This window comes from Dipodomys merriami, unplaced genomic scaffold, assembly GCF_024711535.1.
Source record: "Dipodomys merriami isolate MVZ:Mamm:240054 unplaced genomic scaffold, mDipMer1.0.p SCAF_41, whole genome shotgun sequence".
Taxonomy (NCBI): Eukaryota; Metazoa; Chordata; class Mammalia; order Rodentia; family Heteromyidae; genus Dipodomys; species Dipodomys merriami.
In genome coordinates, this window is record NW_027205715.1 from 12,754,054 (window position 1) to 12,768,795 (window position 14,742).

Sequence of the window (14,742 nt, forward strand, 5' to 3'; positions counted from 1 at the left end):
GGAAGAAGTATAGGTGCTCTGGGATTGCATCATGGTACTTGCCCCAGCCTTGAGGAGGGATGCGTGTATGGCAGGGAAGGCTTTGTAAAGTGACAGCTATTTACCCAGAGAGTGAGAAGGAGAACAAGAGAAAAACATTCCAGGCTGTGAAGAACAGTTCATGGTAGAAATGGGCTGGATAGGGTCAGTTTGTACAGAGAAGGACTTGGGACCAGGCAAGGTAAGTAGAGAGCAGGACAAGACTGACAGAGATGAAAGAAGGAAGCTGGCACCAGGTTGACATAATGCAACAAATGTAATTTAAAATTTGTAGCCACCTTAAAAAGAAGGAAAAAAGTAAAGGTGACCTTAATTCTAACAGTGTATCTTGTACTTACTATATATCTGTATAGCTAATAATACATTTTTTTTTTTTTTTTTGTCAATCATGGAGCTTCAACTTAGGGCCTAGCCACTGTCCCTGAGCATTTTTGCTAAAGTCTAGTTGCTCTACTACTTTGAGCCACAGTTGTACTTCTGATTTTCTGGTGGCTAATTGGAGATAAGAGTCTCATAGACTTTCCTGCCTGGGCTGGCTTTGAACAGTGATCCTCAGGCTCAGCCTCCTGAGTAGCTACAATTACGGGTGTGAGCCACTGGTACCTGGCTTACAATACAAAAGGTTATTGTCACACATTAAATATAAAGAAAAGAACTATCAATGAAATATTTTCTTTTTTTGATACCAGGTCTTTGACATTGGATGTGTCTCTTACATTTACAGCACATCTCAATCCAGTGTGGCTTCATTTCAAGTGCTCAGTGGCTATGTGTAGCTGGGCAGCCTCCACACTGGCCAACTGAGGTTTAGAGGCAAAATCACTGAAGGAAGTTCAGGGAACTACTTTTCTGACTCAAATTACTGTTAGTGTAAAGCTATATTATTTGCACAGTTCTAGAAATACCTTCCATTCCTCTTGACCTGCTTCCAGAATAATTCAGATTTTTTTTGGAAGACATGAGCTATTTGTCAGCCACCTAGCCATCATGTCTAAACTGGGAAATGTTATAGGCATGAAATAGTGGCGTTGAATTGCTAATTGGAAAATGAGACCATTGCCTGGAGATGGACTGTTTTCTTCCCCTTGATATACTTGTTTTTACAATCATTCTATAACATCTCTTCTTTAGACTTACTATTATAGATTAATTATTGCTTAATCCAAATCCTAATTTGGATATAGTATTTCAAACCTCTGAAATTGTAGTTTCTAAAAATTCAGTTTTAGCTTCTGAAATAAGGTGGTGGGTTAGAAGGTTATGTGTGAGTCAATGAGTGAGTAGTAGTCAGTGTAACAGTGTATTCTAAGGAGATCATCAGGAATCACAAAACTGGTGACAGAACAGCTGAAAAGCATGGAGAAACAGAAAAGCTATGAACAGAAAATAGGAAATAGCCTGTAGCTTGAACCCTTTGAACCCTGCCTCCCTGGGAGGGAGGAGAAACTGAAGCCATAACCACACGTGGCACCTGGGGATTGAGCTCTCAAAAGAAGGTTGCTCATAGCTGTGTTTGAGTGGCTCAAGCCTGTAATCCTAGCTACCTAGGAAGCTGAGATCTGAGGATCACAGTTCAAAGCCAGCTTGGGCAGGAAAGTACATGAGGCTTTTATTGCCAGTTAACCACCAAACAAACAAACAAACAAAAACACCTAGAAATGGAACTGTGGCTCTAAGTAGTAGCCTTGAGCACAAAAGCTCAATACCTAGGCCTTGAGTTCAAGCCACAGGACTGACATATCAAAAATAGAAAGGAAAGAAAGAAGGAAGAAGGCGGGAGGGAGGGAGGAAGGGAAGAAGAAAGAAAGGAAGGAAGGAAAGGATGGAGGAGGGGAGGAAGGGAGAAAAGAAAACTGCTCATTAAGATGAAGAAAACCAAGAGTTAACATCCAATCAGATGTGCAAATTATAACTTGGAAACATAAGAAATATGAAAAAGTAAGGCAATGTGTTCCTTCAAAAGTTTTTTCTTCCTTTTTATTTTTATTGGCAAGGTGATGTACAGAAGAGTTACAGTTACATAAGTAATAAGTACATTTCTTGTCAAACTTGTTACCCCCTCCCTCATTTCTCTCCCCTTCCCCCCCCAAGTTGTTAGATCATTTCTAACATATTGTCTTGTGAATATTGCTGTTGCATTGGTTCCTTGCTTGTCCTTCATCTCACCATCTTATTGTTCCTCTTCCCTTCCCTAATTCAGATAAACGTATATACGATACCTAGGGTACCAAAATCAAATACAGTGACAACAAGGGATAAACTCCTTCAAAAGTTTACAACTCTTCAGTAGTTGAGTCCAATCTTGAGTGACAGCTCGAGGCTCTAAGATCAAGTCTCTGCATATACATATAGTATATATCGGACACAAATGTAGACTAGTACTAGAAGTACACAGGCTAATTATATATATGAAAAAATATGCATTATCCTTAGCTGTCAGGAATACATAAATCAAAACTATATTGAAATTCTCTCACTCCAGTCAGAATGGTTATCTTTGATGAAACAACAAATGAGGGTGAGGGTGGAAAAGATAAAGAAAGCTTTGTATGCTGTAGCACATGCTGAAAATGTAGATCAGTGTTGCCATGATAGGAGTCAGTATGGACTCCTATAGAATAGAATAACTATGATCCAGCTTTACCCCTTCTGAAGAAATCTAAGTCACTGTGCAATACTTGCATACCTATGTTTATTGTGGCATTATTCATATTAGCCAACTTATCGGGATCAGCCTCAGTGCCCAAGAAATGAATAGATAAAAAATATAATGGAGTATTATTAGCCATAAAAAGGCAAAGTTATGTCATTTGCAGGAAAACAAATAGAACTAGAAATTATGATGTTATGTGAAATAAGCCAGACTCAGACAGACAAATACCACATTTTCTCCCATATGAGGAAAAGTCATGAAAATAGAAGGACTATTTGGACTATTTGGGAAGTGAGAGGGTGCATATAGAGAGATAAGAGAGGGTAAAGGATGGCCGAGTATGAGTACCTTATATACATGTGTGGAAGTGTCATAATGAAATTCTTTATTTTGTACAAGTGATATATGCTAGTAAAATGAGCAATTAAATTAACCTACACTAATAAAGTAAATATATGCTAATAAATGAATAACAAAAATGAATAAGAGGAACAAAATTGCTTTTAAAAAGGGAGTCTTTTAAAACCAGCATTTTCTCCATAAAATTATTTTTCTAGTAGGCTTCTACATTTTGCTATGCAAATAACCTTTAAAAGGAGGTCTGTGTTGCAAGCCTGCTGTGTTTATAGACATGGCTTTGGTCCTGGGCAACAGTGATAGGTAGTGTGTGGCTGAGATTTCCTTTGGGCACAGAGAATGGATGATCTGTGAAAGCTGGCGAGTCTGGGAATGGAGATTAATGGTGTGAGGAGGACTTTCCCTACCCTTGAGGCAAAGGAGCGCTAATGAGGAGACAGCAGTAACCGATGTGAACTATTTATTCTAAAGACTTTATTTTTCCTGATCTATATTTTATTTCCCTAAATCTTTATTAGAATTTTTTTATTAGCATACATTAGTTGTACAATGAGAGGGTTTCATTGGGATATTACCATACATGTCTACAATGTATATCAATCAGCATCATTTCCTTAATCACTTCTTACTCCTCTCCCCATCATAAAACATTTTAACTGGTTTCATTGTTTTCTCTCTCTCTCTCTCTCTCTCTCTCTCTCTCTCTTCTCTCTTCTCTCTTTTGTCAGTTGTGGGGCTTGAACTCAGGGACTAGGTGCTATCCTGAGCTATTTAGCCACTTTAAACCACAGCACCACTTCTTTCCCCCCCCCCCCCCCTTTGGTTAATTGGAGATAAGAGTCTCACAGACTTTCCTGCCTGGGCTGGCTTTGAACTGTGATCTTTAGGTCTCCTGGGTTGCTAGGATTACAGGCGTGAGCCACCAGTGCCTGGCTCATTGTTTTATTTTCATGCATGCAAATAAAATTCTTTGATTGTTATTCATCTTTATTAGTTCCTCATACCCTTGCCACCTACTGGTATTTCTGACCTGCATGTAGTATATTTTCTGAGAATAACTTTTCTATTGTTTTCTCTTTCTTCACCTCCCCAACCCCTACTAATCTACAACATTCACTGAGCTTGCTTATGACATCATACACTGTTGTAATGTGTTTAGAAATATTCATTCCTCTCCTTTTCCCTATCCTCCTACATAGTCCTATAGTTAGAATTCTATTCTATGTGTGTGTATATATACATATATATGATATACACAAGAATATCACTTATATATGTATGTGGACATATGTATATATTCATGAATATGTATGTCTTAGGTCCAGTGTTTTCATTTGACTTGAACTCAGAGCCTGGATGCTGTCCCTGAGCTTTTTTGCTCAAGGCTAGTGTTCTACCACTTGAGCCACAGCTCTACTTCTGGCCCTTTGGGTACTGGAGATGAGAGTCTCATGGACTTTTCTGCCCTGACTGACTTCCAGCTGAGATCCTTAGATCTCATCATCCTGTGTAGTTGGGATTACAGGCCGGTTTGAGCCTTGGGTACCTGGTGGGATTAATTGTTCTTTAACTGCTTAACATTTTGTGCTTTTTTTTTTTGGTTGGTCATAGGGTTTGAACTCAATGGCCTGGGTGCTTGCTGTCCCTGAGCTTTTTTGCTCAAAGCTAGTGCTCTACTGCCTTGAGCTGCAACACCACTTCTGGTTTTCTGGTGGTTAATTGGGGATAAGAGTTTTAGACTTTCCTGTCTGGGCTAGCTTTAATCTGCGATCCTCAGATCTCAGCCTCCTGAGTAGCTAGGATTACAGGCTGCCCAGCTTGTGCTCTTTGTATATTCTGAACATTAACCCTTTATTTGTTGAGTAGCTAGCCAAGACTTTTTTTCTCCCATTCAGTAGGTCAACTCTTGATTCTAGGAATTGTTTCTTTTGTAGTATGGAAACTTAAATCTGATGTAGTCTCATTTGTCAGTTCTTTTATTCTTTTTTTTGGGGGGGGGGCATGGGGCTTGAACTCTGGGCCTGGGCACTGTCCCTCAGCTCTTCAGCTCAAGGCTAGTGCTCTATCACTTGAGCCATAGTGCCACTTCCAGTTTTCTGGTGGTTAATTGGAGACAAGAGTCTCATGGACTTCTGTGCTGGGCTGGCTTTGAACTGTGACCTTACATCTCAGCCTCCTGAGTAGCTAGTTTTACAGGCATGTGACACTGGTGACCAGCTCATTTGTCAATTCATATTCTTGTTTACAAGACATTTGGAATTGTGCCTCTACCTTCCAGGCCTTTTCTTTTGTTAAAGTTTCAGGTTTTACTTTGAATTATTTGATCCATTTGGAGTTGATTTTGTACAGGGTTAAAGATACGGGTTAAATTTCAGTCTCCTGCAGGTCTATAACTAGTTTTACCAGCACCATTTATTGATAAGGCTGTCTTTTCTTCAGTATGTTTTGGGCTCCCTTGTGGAAAATTATATGGCTATAGCTGTGTGGTTTTATTCCTGGGTCTTCTTTTCCCTTCCATTGGCCTTCAGATCTCTTTTTATGACAGTACTGTGCTGTTTTTGTTACTATGACTCTATAGTATAATTCAAGTCCATTTGCTTGGAGGATCTTTTTCCATCCTTTCATGCTAATGCTATACTTGTCTTTGTGAGTAAGATGTGTTTTTTTTTTTTGGCCCGGTTCTGGGGCCTGAACTCTGGGCCTGGGCGCTGTCCCTCAGCTCTTCAGCTCAAGGCTAGCACTCTACCATTTGAGCCACAGTGCCACTTCCGGCTTTTTTCTTTTTTGCTTATGTGGTGCTGAGGAATCGAACCCAGGGCCTCTGGCATGCAAGGCAAGCGCTCTACCACTGAGCCACCTTCCCAGCCCAAGATATGTTTCTTGTAGTCAACAAGTGGCTGGGTTTTATTTTCTTCTCTTTTCCCTTCCTTCCTTCCTTCTTTCCTTCCTTCCTTCCTTGCTTGCTTGCTTGCTTGCTTGCTTGCTTGCTTGCTTCCTTCCTTCCTCCCTCCCTCCCTTCTTCCTTCTTTCTTTCCTTCTTTCCTTCTTTCCTTCTTTCTTTCTTTCTTTCTTTCTTTCTTTCTTTCTTTCTTCCTTCCTTCCTTTTCTTCCTTCCTTCCTTCCTTCCTTTCTTCCTTCCTTCCTTCCTTCCTTCCTTCCTTCCTCTTCTTTTCTTTCTTCCTTCCTTTCTTCCTTCCTTCCTTCCTTTCTTCCTTCCTTCCTTCCTTCCTTCCTTCCTTCCTTCCTTCCTTCCTTCCTTTCTTTCTTTCTTTCTTTCTTTCTTTCTTTCTTTCTTTCTTTCTTTCTTTCTTTCTTTCTTTCTTTCTTTCTTTCTTTCTTTCTTTCTTTCTTTCTGCTTGGACTCAGAGACTTGTGCTTAGGCTTTTATTGGTTGGTATTCTACCACTTGAGCCACACCTCCAGTTCTGGCCTTTTACTATTTACTTAGAGAAGAGTCTTGTAATTTTGTCTCCTTGGCTGGTTTTGACTCTCAATTCATATATCTCAGACTTCCTTAGTAGTTAGGAATATAGGCATTAGCCACTGTCACCCAGCTTGTGTCTTGCTTTTTAATTCAAGTTGAATTTCTAGTCTTTTGATGGGAGAATTAAGACCTTTAATTTTCCATTGTAAATTCCATTCATATCCTCCTAGTTTTTTCCCCCAATGTCTTTGTGAATTCCATTGATATCTTCTTATTTTTTTCAATGTCTTTGACTAATCAAATGCCTCCACTTTATCTTCAACCTCTGATGCCTTATTTTCAGCTTCTTCTGTTCAATTAAAGAGGATTTTGATTGAGGTTTTTTTTTTTTGGGTCCGGTCATGGGACCTGAACTCTGGGCTTGGGCGCTGTCCCTCAGCTCTTCAGCTCAAGACTAGCGCTCTACCACTTTAGCCACAGCACCACTTCCGACTTTTTTCTTTTTGCTTAGGTGGTGCTGAGGAATCGAACCCAGGGCCTCAGGCATGCAAGGCAAGTGCTCTACAAATGAGCCACCTTTCCAGCCCCTTGATTGAGTTTTTTATTTGGACCATTGATCTTCATTTCCAGGATTCTATTTTTTCCCTGTCAAGATTTCTGTATCTTTATTGAATTCCTCTTTTATTGTCTTTTCTAGTTCATTCAGTGGTTCAAAGTCTCTAGTAGTTTGCATCTTTGAATGAATTTTAGCTGTTTGTACATCATCTCCTTTATTTCATTGGTCATTCTTGTCATTATTTTATTGAATTTGTTGTTTAGCCTTTCTTCCTCTTGACTATTATTTAAGCTCTTTTGTGTGGACTTGTGAGTTAAGGGTATTCTTCCCCTTTTCTGCCTGAGGTAAGTCTGTGACCTGGGCCCTGGCTGGATGTATTACTAAATGTCCTTTAATTTCCAGGCTTTCCTAGATTGTGGCTCAGTCTTAAAGCTTGCCCAACCTCAGGCTGCCTGCTAGCAATCAATGTAAACTGATCACTTAGTAATCAGCAGAACATGTGCTTTTCTCCTCTATCATAACCTAGCCCCTAGCAGTGCTTAGCAGATAGTGGGTGCCTAATCGATGTTTCTCTAATAAATGAATAAGAAAGAGAGAAACAAAACTTATAAACTGTTTTTGTAAAGTGAAACCATTTTCTTAAAGAATTAATGGAGCCCACAGTAGACCCAAATAGTAAGGTATGCTGAAGGGTAGATTTCCAGCAGCACAACAATGAAGGGTCTTCAAGGTCAAGATAGACCCTTATCCACTGTGTTCTGAGAAGAACCTGCCAAGGCATGCATGTTAGAGGCAGGGGAAAGGTGGGCAAAGCAAAGACATTCTTGGTACTCTAACAAGCATTCCAGTTTTTACAACCGGATTCCAGCTAGGTAGGAAAGACTTATACTTACTAGGTTATAGCTACAGTTGGGTGCCAGAGAAAGCTCATAATGGTAAACCTTGAATTTTCTGGTTTTGTTGACTGCAAAGAGGATGTGAAAGAGTGCTCTCTTTCAACTTGGGTAGACTCCAGCCTGTGAGTACCAGGTTACAGGGACCTGGGGAATAGAAAGGACACTATTTACTCTTTACCCTTCTGGAATTTCCTCTGGTTCCGTTCCTCTGTGCACCAGTGTTTTGCAGTTATGTGTAGAATGAACACTGACCTGTTAATGAATGCTCCGTTTCTTTTCACGTTGTTTTGATGGACTTGTGCGATTGAAGGCAGAGGGAGCCAGAAGGAAGGAGGCTGGTTCTATGGAACAGCTCTGTGAAGGCCAAATCAATTCTAGCTTCATTAGGTTTTAGAGACACTACTTAACCCTAAAATTCTGGGTCTCCCTTATATAAGCATTCTACTTTTATGTCATTTCATTTTCTCACATTTCCAGGTAAATCTGTACCTGTGAACAGGAACAGAAAGAAAGCTATTTTTTCTTTAAAAAAATATAAGACAAATACATTAGAGTGTATATGAGGCCTTGGATTCTATCTTTAGCAGTTCAAAAAACAAAACCAACCCAAAACTCAACATAGTGCTCCATGCCCTATTTTGTTGGTGTGCTAGAGATAGTGATAATAAAAGACCCTTAATCAGAAAGTTCTTCCTACCATACTATGAAACTGTCTGGGCAAGAGTTCTGAATTTCATAAATAGAATCACTTTTTAGTAGCATGTTTTTGGCAGTTATGGATTATGTAGGTTTTTTTCTTTTGTTGGAATGAGGGCAACTTCCGGACCCTATTTATCTATACTTATTAATACCACTTGCAAACAACATATTATAAAGTCGAAGTCAAGAAAGTGAAAAAGTAACTCTTAGAAAAGTCTTACTCATTCTTGTTATGCGTACCAACTCTTCACAATAGGACATTGTTAACCTGAAGCCACTTGTACATCCAAAGCTTTGAAGCTAGGAAAATAGGAGTAGCAGTTACTCCCCAAACAGCTTGACCACTGTATTTTTTGTCTTTTAGTATTTCCAGCTATGTGTGTAATGTTGACTCTTTCAAGTTTTTTAGTTGCTGCTTGTGCCTTAGGTATGCTGGCCTGGGGGAAAATAGAAAATTGTGAAGAAAATATGGAGCAGACATGAAAACACCCATGTGCAAAAAGTAGTCAATGTGTGCCTCTCACCCAGCTCAGCAGACATCTTCAAACAACCATTCCTGTCTCATCTAATTGCCCACCACATGCCCACTGGCTTAGTAAACCCCAGACCTATTTCATCCATGAATATGTCTGTCTGTATCTCTGAAAGATGGGCGCTCTTCAAAATCATAATCTTGGGCTAGAGGTGTGGCTCAGTGATGGAACATTTACCTGGCATACCTATAGTTTTGGGTTCAATCTCTACACCAGTTAGTCAACCCAACCAACCAACCAACCAACCAACCAACCAAACAACTAACCAACTAACCAACCAACCAACCTGAACTCATAACCTTCATGTTAATTTCATACCTAAAAAACTCTAATGGTAATTATTTATCTTAGCAGCAATCTAACTTGTTTTTATATTTCTCCACTTGTGCAAGTTTCTTCTTCTCTGCCATTGGTTTATTTAAGTCAGGATACAAACAAAATTGCTATGTCTTTCAAATCTCTTCTTTTACTTGTTTTTTTCTTTCTTTTAATGTTTTTAAATTTTGAAAATGCTAACATATTAAAATAAAATTTAAAAAGAAGAGAGTGCTGGGGTTTGAAGCCAGGTCTTTGTTTGCTAAACAAGTGCTCTACTACTTGAGCCACTCCATCAGGTCCTTACAAGTCTTTTAACCTAGGGATTTCCTTCCTTTTCACGCTTTGAGTCTGTTGTTGACGAAACGGAACACTTTGTCCTGTCTGGTTTTCCTCATTTTAGGTTTTGTTACTGTTGCCCTGAAATGTGGCTTAACATCACTCTGCTTCTGTACACTCATGGGTGGATCTAAGGGCTTGTCCTGATCCAGGTTCTCTGTTGTTCTTGGCGTGGTGGTATGCATTTCCATTAGGGGGAACCTGGCATTTGCTTGTGTGTCTTGGTGGGCTGGCTATTAAAGGCCTTGCCTGACACTGTCCTTGAGATTTTCCAGGTTCATTCCCGCAGATTCTAATACCAGCTTTACCACTGTTTGTCGATCTTCATAAAGTAGCATCATGGTGTTCTAGTAACTAGTTGGTACTTAGAATAAGAAGAAAGAGTGTGGTCGTATAAACAAAAAAGGATGCTGGCTGATTGCTGAAGTTGGCATGAGCCTCATGCCTTTGGCTTTTTTGGTAGACCTGAAGTCTCTTGCCAGCAGAATGTTTATTATTATTATTATTATTATTATTTTCTGTTTGGCTCTAATTTGATTTCCTCTAGCCATGCCCTCAGTTGGCCTTTTATTTGCTGTCCCTGCCTATGAATTGTCCAAAGGGTTTGTAGGGCCTGCTCATGTGCTCTGTGGGGAGTCATGGGTCTTTCCTAACATTATACCAAACAGGAGGTTGAGTCCTAAGTTTTTTTTCTTTTTTCTTTTTATTATCTTGCTTTCAGTATATTTTTTTTGTTTTTGATTTTTTTTGGGTCCAGTCGTGGGCCTGAACTCTGGGCCTGGGTGCTGTCCCTCAGCTCTTCAGCTCAAGGCTAGCACTCTACCATTTGAGCCACAGTGCCACTTCCGGCTTTTTTCTTTTTGCTTATGTGGTGCTGAGGAATCGAACCCAGGGCCTCATGCATGCAAGGCAAGTGCTCTACCACTGAGCCACCTTCCCAGCCCTTGCTTTCAATATATTTTATTTTGATAAAATTACAAAGTAGGGACAAAATACTTTTTTGGTTGTTATTTTTTTCTTCTGTTAGTATTGAAGTTTGAACTCAAGGGTTCATGTTTGCTAGGCAGATATTCTACTGCTTGAGCCACATCTATAGTTCCCAAATACTTTAAAAAAATAATTAAGTGACTTGGAAAAATAGATAAAGCCCCTAAAGCTTTAAAAACCTAACATCAGGGCTGGGAAGGTGGCTCAGTGGTAGAGTGCTTGCCTTGCATGCATGAGGCCCTGGGTTCTATTCCTCAGCACTACATAAGCAGAAAAAGCCAGAATTGGCGCTATGGCTCAAGCGGTAGAGTGCTAGTCTTGAGCTGAAGAGCTGACAGTGCCCAGGCCCAGAGTTCAGGCCCCACAACCAGCAAAAAAAAAAAAAAAAAAAAAAAACCCTAACATCAATTTTTATGTAAAGAATATTAAAAATATTTTAGATATAACCAAGAGTAACTTAGGCAGACCACTTTTGATGTAGACCAAACACAAAATGTTGTTCTATAATGGTCCAGACTACTTGTTTGAAATCGAATCTCATAAGGAGAGAAAACCCAAGAGAATGTCAATGCCATTGCTTCAATAAAATAACCCCTGTCACATGAAATGTTACCCACAAAAGCCTTTTACAGACCAAAATATGGAAGTGGAACACAAAAACAAAAAATTCTAGGCTGAATTTTCTAAGACAAATGGAAGATATTGCCATTGCCTTGGCCCAGGTCACCCTCTCCTCTGGTCTGTGTTACACAGTGATTTCCTAGTTTGTCTGGTCTGCATCAACCCTTGTTTGTCCTGCAGCCAGAGGGATTGTGCTTCTGTAGGATTTTCTCCCTTCCAACCTTCTCGTGGCAGCCCACTTACATGGAGAACACCGAGGGCTTGCAAGGGCTCCAGGGCTAATGCTTTGGCTCTATTACCTCCTCCCTTCATCTCCCTCTCCTCTCTCTCCTTACTTTACTCCATCTACATTGGCCTCTCTGCTGTTTCTCACATGAGCCTGACAAGCTCTCACCTAGGACCTTCAAACTTGCTTTTTCCTTGGCCTAGAATAGAATTATTCTTCCTCTGGATATTTACATGCCTCTGCCATGTGCTCAGTTGTCACTTCTCTCATGAGACTTTCTACCCCAGTCATCTTTCAGTGAAGCTCTCTGACCCCCATGCTTGTTTTCATTTTTTTTCCTACTGTACTTGCCATCTTCTAAACAGATTATACCATGTTTTCTCTTTCTTCCAATTAGAATATTCACACCTCTGGTGTATGGATACTCATATTTTATTCTGGTAGAATCACAGTGAGTACAGAATGTGGGTGCTCAGTACAAAGTATATATAAGCTTCAAGAATCCAGCTAGCGCAGGGCCTGCCAAGCTTAGAGCGGTGGATGAGCTTTTTTTTTTTTTTTTTTTTTTTGCTAAAAGCATTTCCAGTTATGGAAATTGCCCTCCTATTTCCACTTTTGCATGGCTTTCCTTTCTTTCTTTCTCATTTCTTTCCTTCTTTGCTTGCTTGCTTCCTTCTCAAAGTTTCATGCATGCTCTACCACCAAGCTACACCCCAACCCCCATGGGTTTCTTGATTTTTTGAGCTATGCCTCCAAAAGCAGTAGGAAGACTTGCTGGAAGAGAAAGGGTCTTTGTAGAGATGTCAGCATGGCTGTAGTGAAACCAGAGGGCTCAGAGGTGAGGTGGCTGAGGACGCTATTTATAACTAAGATTCCAGTGTATGCGTTCCAGCCACACTTACGCCTTTCAGCCTGTCTGTGTGCTCCAGTCTGTCACTCAATTAGCTAATGGTTTCTTTAGTCCCATTATGCATTGTAGGGTTCCCCTGGCTCAGGTTGTTTTTTTTTTTTTTTAATTTCTTTTGGAGAGAATAATAAGGCGTTCTGTTCTCAGAGGTTTAATTTTTAATAGCCTAACCAATTTCAAAAATCCCTTCTCCAACTGTTTATTATGAAATTTGCAAGCATACAGGAGAACTAAAAGTGTGCTGCAATGAACACCCAAGTGCCCTCCACCCAGATCCCTAGTTAACTTTTTTTTTTTTTTTTTGTCGGTCATGGGGGTTGAACTCTGGGTCTGAGCACTGCCCCTCAGGTCTTCAGCTCAAAGCTAGCACTCTACCACTTGAGCTACAGTGCCACTTCAGGTTTTCTGGTGGTTTATTGGAGATAAAAGTTTCACCGACTTTCCTCAGATTTTCTGGTGGTTAACTGAAGATAAGAGTCTCATGGACTTTCCTGTCTGGGCTGGGTTTGAACCACAATCCTCAGATCTCAGCCTCCTGAGTAGCTAGGATTACAGGCGTTAGCCAGAGCCCGGCCACAGTTAACTTTTTACAGCATCTGTTTTATCTTCTGTACATGTGAATGTGTGGCTATGTGCATATCTTCTCCTGACCTAGTGAAGATAAACTGAAGATACCATGACACTTTATCCTAAAAACTTTTGCCTGTTCTAAAAGGTCGCTTGAGAGTAAGTATAGATATAATCTATTCTCCATCTCCTAAGAATAGGATGTTCTTATATTTAAAATGGTGGTACTGTTATTGAACCTAAGAAACTTTACATTAACTGCAAATGTCATCTAATACTTAGTTTAGAATACAATAACCAGGTACAGGTGGCTCATGCCTGCAATCCTAGCTACTCAGGAGGCTGAGATCTGAGGATTGTGGTTCAAACCCAGCCCGGACAGGAAAGTCCATGAGACTCTTATCTTCAGTTAACCACCAGAAAACTGGGAGTGGTGCTGTGCTCAAGTGGTAGATCATTTGCCTTGAGCTGAAGAGCTCAGAGACAGTGCCCAGGCCAAGAGTTCAAGCCCCTCAAAAAAAAAGAAAGAAAAAGAAAAAAAAAAACCAATCATCCATGACACACACTTTTCTTCTTTTTTTTTTTTTGTCGGTCGTGGGGCTTGAACTCTGGGCCTGAGCGCTGTCCCTCAGGTCTTCAGCTCAAGGCGAGCGCTCTACCACTTGAGCTACAGCGCCACTTCCGGTTTTCTGGTGGTTTATTGGAGATAGGAGTCTCACGGTCTCTCCTGCCCGGGCTGGCTTTGAACTGCGATCCTCAGATCTCAGCCTCCTGAGTAGCTAGGATTGCAGGCGTGAGCCACCAGCGCCCGGCACACTTTTCTTCTTTAATTTAGAAAGAGTCCTTCCTTTCCTCCCCCACTTTTTTGTTTCAATAACAATGTATTAAATACTATTGATTTTTCCAAGAATCCTGGAAAATTATCCTGGAGATGTTCTATATTCTGGATTTGTGTGCTTGTCTCATGGTTATTATTTAGCCTGTCCCTATTTCATGTGAACTGTGAAGTAGATTCAGAGGCTTTAATAGATTTTAGATTAAGTGCTTTTAGCAAAAGGACTTTACAAGTAACATGTTCTTCATATTCCATCCCATCAGGAACTGAGTGTTCTTAGAGATGCTAAAGTTGACTACTTGGTGATGATGGCTGCCAGGGTCTCTCTGGCTTTCTTGTTAGTAAATAGAACATAATAGGGTTATGTTCTCAAACATTCAGACTCTTCTTCCTGACTGGCTCATTTTGAACATTAACTCTACCCCAAAAGGTTATAGGGTAACTTGTGTGTCTATAAGGGTGTCAAATCTGCTGGAGACATTAGTGGGCAAGGTAGGTAGAAGAGTTAAATTGAGCTTTGAGGAGAGACTGTGGAGAAGACAATTCAGGTGATGCTTGTGGCGACTGTCAGAAGAGCAGGATAGAGGGCATTCAGCAGCTGGAGGCCTTGTGCCCACCACTTTCCTGTTGAACATTGCATCACTCCAGGAATTGGGGTAAATGCCCACCTTCCATTTGTAAACCAATAGGCTTGAGATATTAGGAAGGCAATCTCAGTGCCAGCAGTGATGCAAAAAGTCCTTGGGAGTTGTCCTAGAAACAAGATAGGCTATTTATCCTTGTGATCA

At 40.4% G+C, this 14,742-nt stretch overlaps 1 protein-coding gene across 1 annotated transcript in view; it reads left to right on the top strand.

The window, feature by feature from the left end:
* The window catches only part of LOC138807063 (NEDD4-like E3 ubiquitin-protein ligase WWP2), a 119,107-nt gene that overhangs the window by 33,737 nt on the left and 70,628 nt on the right, over positions 1 to 14,742 (top strand). The gene's annotated exons all lie outside the window — the stretch shown is intronic.